Raw genomic sequence first — 6,931 nt, 5'->3', positions numbered from 1 at the left:
CTCCTGCAGGCAGATGAGGGTTGTTAGTGATTGGAGTCACCTGGGATCAGAGTATTTAAACTGTCACTAATCACCTCTCTCTCTCTGCTCCTCCAGGTATGAACCTGTTTTGTTTGTTCCTTTGTAGTTTTCACTCAGTCATTCACAGACACAGATTCACGCATCCATGCACATTACATACACCTTACATTATGATACTTCCACACCTCATTCATTTTTCTTAGTTTAAAGTTAATAGTTTTGTTTACAATAAAGAACATGTTTTAATTGGCCTATACCTGTTGTTCGCGTCCCCTCATTTTTGCCACAGGCTATGAGCCGGCCTGTGACATACGTTACGAAAAGGATAATTCAAACCATACATACAAAATATGTAGTATTATAGCATTTTTAAAACAGTTTCAAAATCTAAACACCATTATCTCCTTGTAATGAATTTGATTTAATGGCTTCACCTGTGTCCTCAACAGTCAGGGTAAAACATTCCAATGTTATAATCTTGTGACTATCTCACGCATATTCGTTGATTGACAAATAGGAACAATGGGAGAGATCGACAAATGCTGATTTCAAAACAAAATGGAATACATTCACATTGATATTATCAAGACATGAGGTGGGTATCAGAAGTTTTGAAGAAATTGCTTGCCTTAAATTTGAACCTTGAATATATCTTTAGTATATTCAGTGGCAATTTTAGCATGTAAATCTTGGTGGGGCAAACTAAAAAAAAATGTTTTTAGATGCATGCCAGCAAAGCCACTACACACAACACTAAACAATGCATTAACTGCACTATAACGTTGACAAACGGTGCCCACAAACTGTTTGGACCTACATAAAGCTGTCCCAACAGCAGAGTCACAAAAGCAGTCCCAACACCTTACCACTGCCACACCTGGCTATCAGCGGAGCCTTGTCTGACAGCGAAACAGTTAAATCAGCCCCATTTACTGCCTTTTAAAAACACATAGCTCAGTTTCTTCTGACAATTGAGATGCACAAACTATGGCATAAGGGGACAACGAGCGGATAAGAGGCAATCTGAGTTCCCAGTGGCCTTGAACTCACTGGCACCTTAACACTCATTGTTGAATTTACGATTTCCAACTTGTTGTGTAATGTTTACGGCCGATGAGCACCGATACATTTTATCTATAATTTCTCAAGGATTGAAAAATATTTGCCAGTAGATTGCTGACTTGATGCATGATGACTGCTTGTCTAACTTGCTAGCTAATATTTTGAAAGTATGATGTTCCATGATCAGTCCAATCAAAGCTACGGTAGATATAACGTGATTTAAAGTCATTTTTATCTATGGCCAATGATCTTGAGCCTTCTTGGATGGGCACTTCCAATGTAAGTCTATAGCAGCCTCAAGGGGCTTGAATTTTCGAGCTCTATCTATAGACTTTGCGGTGACTTAATGTATCCATGAGTGACAGAATACTGAAACAATCACGGTGCAACTAGAGAACATTACCAACCCCATGTATTTTCCACTGGCTGCCCCACCACCACAGAAAACATTGAGCTAGGCTGAAACACCTGCATTTTGGAGCTGCCTTACTAAAGAAAGCAAAAAAGAGACCATGTTTGTTTGCGGCTTTATTAACTCAATTATTATTATTTACAGGGGTGGCTCTGCCCTGAATGATGCGTTGCCACTGAGTATAATAGCCTATACAGTCAACTCAAAATATGGTATTCTGTTCTTTTGAAATAGCCTACATTTTCTGTATCATAATGAGATTAAATAAAACGACAGAGACCAAATAGATTTTTTGACGTTGTCCTATATTAAGTTGACTTATTAGACTGTTAAAATGTAGCGGAAAAGGCAGTAATTTTATATAAACATTGGATTTCTTTTGTTCCTGAAATTTCATGAAAACATCTGAAAATGTTGTTTTCCGTTGAGAGGCCTACCCATGTGACTCTTCTCACTCGGAAAGCCGGCTCACTAATGTCAATACCAAAGCTGATTAATTATGACTGAATATGATGAAGGTGAGAGCCCAGAATAGCCTAACCCTTTAATCATAGGCTATTGTTACTTTTTGTCTCTAAAATCACAATGTTTCCATTTCTATAGTGATGTGACAAGGAGTCTGTGTTAACTGAAATGTCATTTTCACCAGATCCATTAGGTCATATAAAGAACACCTACAGTATGCATGATTTAATGAAAGCAGAAAACAGACACAACATTATTTCACATTCTTTAATAAAAGACACAAACAGTCAATAGGTTATACAGCTGGCTTCACATTTTCCCCTCCAAATAGGCCTACAAGGAAACTCAATGTATCTCAATGAAGTTGATTGCGCGAGGGTGTCTGTGCTGCGTAGTACCTTCCACAAAAGGGTTAGCTCGCCAAAAAGACACGTAAGCTCGTGTGTGTGCGTGCATGCATGTATAAGTGTGTGCATACATTCATCTGTATGTCACGTCCTGACCTTAATTCCTTTTTATGTCTCTATTTTAGTTTGGTCAGGGCGTGAGTTGGAGTGGGCATTCTATGTGTTCTATGTTTTTGTATTTCTGTGTTTGGCCTGATATGGTTCCCAATCAGAGGCAGCTGTTTATCGTTGTCTCTGATTGAGAACCATACTTAGGCAGCCTATTTTCCCACTATGATTGGTGGGTAGGTGTTTTCTGTCTGTGTTTTACTATACAGAACTGTTTCGGTTTTCATTTTAGTTTGTATTCAGTGGTCGGTTACATTTCATTAAAATATGGACACTTACTACGCTGCGCATTGCTCCGATCTTTCCTACTCCTCCTCAGAAGAGGAAAACCGTTACACTGTGTGTGTGTAGTTTTGGTGAGATGTGTGATGTTGTTATTGTATGTGGTCCATTTGTCTTGCTTCTGCTTACCCTGGTCACATCTCACCACTGGCATACAAACCTCCATGGCAGCATACTCATCTTGGTTACCAAAGCATGTAAGTCACTTGTGATCGATACAGCCGGCAGGCTGAGTGTGGCTCTGCGGTTACAGGGATCTGAGAGTTTGTCTGAGGTTGACAGACATCAGTGTGTGTTACTATGCTCCTCAGATGAGTAAACTGGAATCTGGGAGAGCCATGTGTGCAAACAAATACTTGAGTCATTCATTCTCTCTCTCTTTCTGTCTGTCTAGACAGGAACTAACAGGGAGATCACTGAACCGTCCCTCTGCCTCACACTTCAAAAGACAACCATAAAAATACCAGAGTTTACACCTCAGTCCGCTACTCTAACCTTGGTCACGATTCTAAGGGTAAGGAATGAGATGGAATGGAATCTGATCTGTCAGCACATGCTTTGAGCTTTTGTTTTTGTTAAGAGCTTCAGTGTCAGGCTTGATTGGCAGTGTCCCCATTTGATGACATCACTGTGAAGATGAATGAGTGTTTGGCCGCGGTCCACAGCTAAGGCGAGGCAGACGCAACAACCACGGTTGTTAGCCACGTCATCCACTGTGTCGTCGACTGACAAATTTCTATAACATATGATGTGGTTAGCTAATACAAAAAACACCTATCCAACTGCACACATACATTAGACACATGACATGTGTGTGTGTGTAGAGCAGGGGTGCACTGGTCAATTTGTTTTGAGCCACATCAATGATATTTAGTTAATCAGTGTCAGGGAGAGAGGAAACCCAGCAAGACTCTGGCCTTCAAGGACTGTAGACTAGCAGATGAGTGCAAGAATAAATACAAGTATTAGAGCTCCTATTGTAGGCCATGGGCTACTTTCATAAATGGAATAGTTTCATTAAACCACACTATTCAATCCTATAGTGCATTAGGACAGAGATGGTAAGGAAGCAGATATGAGAATCAGGGAATAAAGTACCTAAACATCTCTGACCAATCAGACGAATGCCTCGAAAACTTTAGTATTCTCTGACATTAGAATGTTCTGAGCAGAATGTTCCACAATCGTCAGTAGGCTAGACATGGTGGAATGCTGGTGTCTTCCACAGACATTCTTCCACACTGACCTGTATGAGAGAGAGTTGACATTTTTTTCTGGTCCTGGCACTGACCAGGTCAAGGGTCAGAGAGTTGGAGGGTCACAGCTACTGAGCTACAGGATCTGACGACCTGGAAAATTCAACTTCAAACCACCATTTATGCTCAAAAGACCCAAGGCATCACCTATGTTACGTTTAGTATGGTTACATAAGGCAGAAGGATACTTAGGACAACAACGAAAGTAGAGTGGTTGGTCGGGGTGGATGGGTGGGTGTGTAATGCTTACATCTAGCAACCCAAAGGCTGTGCATTTGAATTTCATCAAGGACAACTTTAGCTTTTAGCTAATTAGCAGCTTTGTAACTACTTACTACTTTTTTAGCAACTTTGCATGTTAGCTAACCCTTCCTATAACCTTTTAACCTAACTCCTAGCCTTAACCCTAACCTTAACCCCGAGCCTAGCTAACGTTAGCCACCTAGCTAACATTAGCCACAACAAATTAGAATTTGCAACATATGTGTTTTTCATTGGTAAGATATTGTACGAATTACAATTCGTAACATATTGGACGATTTGCAATTTGTAACATATACCAATTGTCATTCGTAACATATCATACAAAATGATTGATGGACATCCACAAAGTAATTACATACCATACGAAACGTAACATATCATACTAATTTCAGTTGAAGACATACAGCTGTAAACTGACTAGATATCCCCCTTTTCCTTTCCTTTCCTTTCCTAATTGGAGTGTCCCGGATTTACATTTACTATGTTATGTCTACCCCTGAGTCTATGCTGGGAATTCAAGGGAGTTCAGCATATTGTTCTGGATACACCCACCTGGTGTCAGTATTGAGCTCTTTACAGGGTCAATCACTACATCAGTGTAGAGAGACCAGAGGGACATATATATTGGCCAGCAGCATACCACCCTGCATCCCACTGCTGGCTTACTTCTGAAGCTAAGCAGTGTTGGTCCTGGTCAGTTCCTGGATGGGAGACCAGATGCTGCTGGAAGTGGTGTTAGAAGGCCAGTTGGAGGCACTCTTTCCTCTGGTCTAAAAAAATATCCCAATACCCCAGGGCAGTGATTGGGGACACTTCCCTGTGTAGGGTGCCGTCTTTCAGATGGGACATTTTACGGGTGTCCTGACTCTCTGAGGTCATTAAAGATCTCATGGCACTTATCGTAGGGGTGTTAACCCTGGTGTCCTGGCTAAATTCCCAATCTGGCCCTCAAACCATCACGGTCACCTAATAATCCCCAGTTTACAATTGGCTCATTCATCCCCTCCTCTCCCCTGTAACTATTTCCCAGGTCGTTGCTGCAAATGAGAACGTGTTCTCAGTGAATTCACCTGGTGAAATAACAGATCAATAAAATAAAAAAATAAAATGCTGCTATTTAAAGTAACTGCCAGGTGAAAAACTCACTTTTAAAAGTTCATATTCTGTTAACTCATATCCAAATAATGTTGTTGACTGATCCTATACTCGTATTTGTGGCCAAAGCATAAATTAGAGAAAAAAGACTTCAAAAACCCCACCTTAAACTTGTATTTCAACAGATCATTTAAAAAATGATTGCTATTTACTCATAGAAGATGATGTCATAGGTAGGGGTTGAGGAAGGGCATGGGGCACGGTTATGAGACTGGCATAGGAAATTGTGCACTGCTGACGCCTGCTTGGGCTGGAGATGTAGCTAGGAAATGGAGAGAGGGTTGGGAAGACACAGGTGATTTTAAAGAGAGAACAAGAGGGTAAGAAACCCTCTAACATGTAAAATGATGACAAAGAAGCTGGAATAGCCAATAGGTCCATATGTTCTCAAATTAAATAATCAAAGCTTCTTTTGTGTGTGTGTGTGTGTGTGTGTGTTGTCATGGCCGGCAGACACAGGTAGCAGCACAGTGCAGATGGACATATGGTACATACTGTTAGGGAAGATTTATAGAGCTACATATGTTTGGTCCAGAAGATTGACTATTGAATAACAATCTTTTTTTTACCTCTACACATTCAGCAATTCCTCCAACCTTTTTTTTCTCTCTCTCTCTCGCTTGCTTGGGGTGAGCCATGAGCTTCAGCACGTAGGTCTCTGGCCTGACATTAGTACTGTATGTATCACTACACACCATTAGGATAGAGGTGCAACTAACCTCCAGGTGAGGTAAGTCTAATGATCCAAGTCTAAAAGGTTTTTGGTGGAAGAAAAAAATAGTGCTTAAGAATTCCTTGAAAGAAAAGCACAGTGACGGAAGGAACGAGGGGCTTTGGTAGGTTTACAAGTGAATAGTGTCGCATTTATCATACAGTAGGTGCATAGAAGTGTAATAGGGTGAAAAAATGACAGGTTCTTTAGAGGGAAGTAGAGGCAGACAACAAACTGTTTTCAAACATTTAATAAATTGATGAATGGTTTCACAAGTTCACCTTTTCAGCGTGGCCTAACTCTCTGGCCTGGGAACACATTCACGAACCATGCAACCACCATACCTCTGGACTGCATCACCACCCCTGGGCAGCTGCCTAGAACAGGGTTTAAGGTGTTCTATTCATTTGTACATTTTCCAATGACAATGCTCGATGAATTAACAGGAGCAATGAGTCACACCTTTGAAGCTGTGACGTATGTGTGTAAAGTTGTGTGTGTGTGTGTGCATACATGTGTGTGGTTGTAAGCTATCCAGACCACCGTCACAATGAATCATTATGGGGTTAGAGGTGTGCTTTTAGGGTGGTGAGGGTTTTAGGGTGGTGAGGGTTTTAGGGTGGTGGTCTAGCTGGAGAAACATGTATGTTCCATTTTTGTTCCATAAATAAACGTCTGCTCCTTGCTGAGCCTGACTCAGTGAAGCCATACACCTTCTCATGGTTTGCCATGGCCGGTGGTCTGACGCTCTCCGTCCATTAACCACCTCTTTCGCTCATCCGCTGGA

The sequence above is a fragment of the Oncorhynchus tshawytscha genome, linkage group LG03 (assembly GCF_018296145.1).
Source record: "Oncorhynchus tshawytscha isolate Ot180627B linkage group LG03, Otsh_v2.0, whole genome shotgun sequence".
Classification (NCBI taxonomy): domain Eukaryota; kingdom Metazoa; phylum Chordata; class Actinopteri; order Salmoniformes; family Salmonidae; genus Oncorhynchus; species Oncorhynchus tshawytscha.
Note: the sequence above shows the minus strand (reverse complement) of the source record.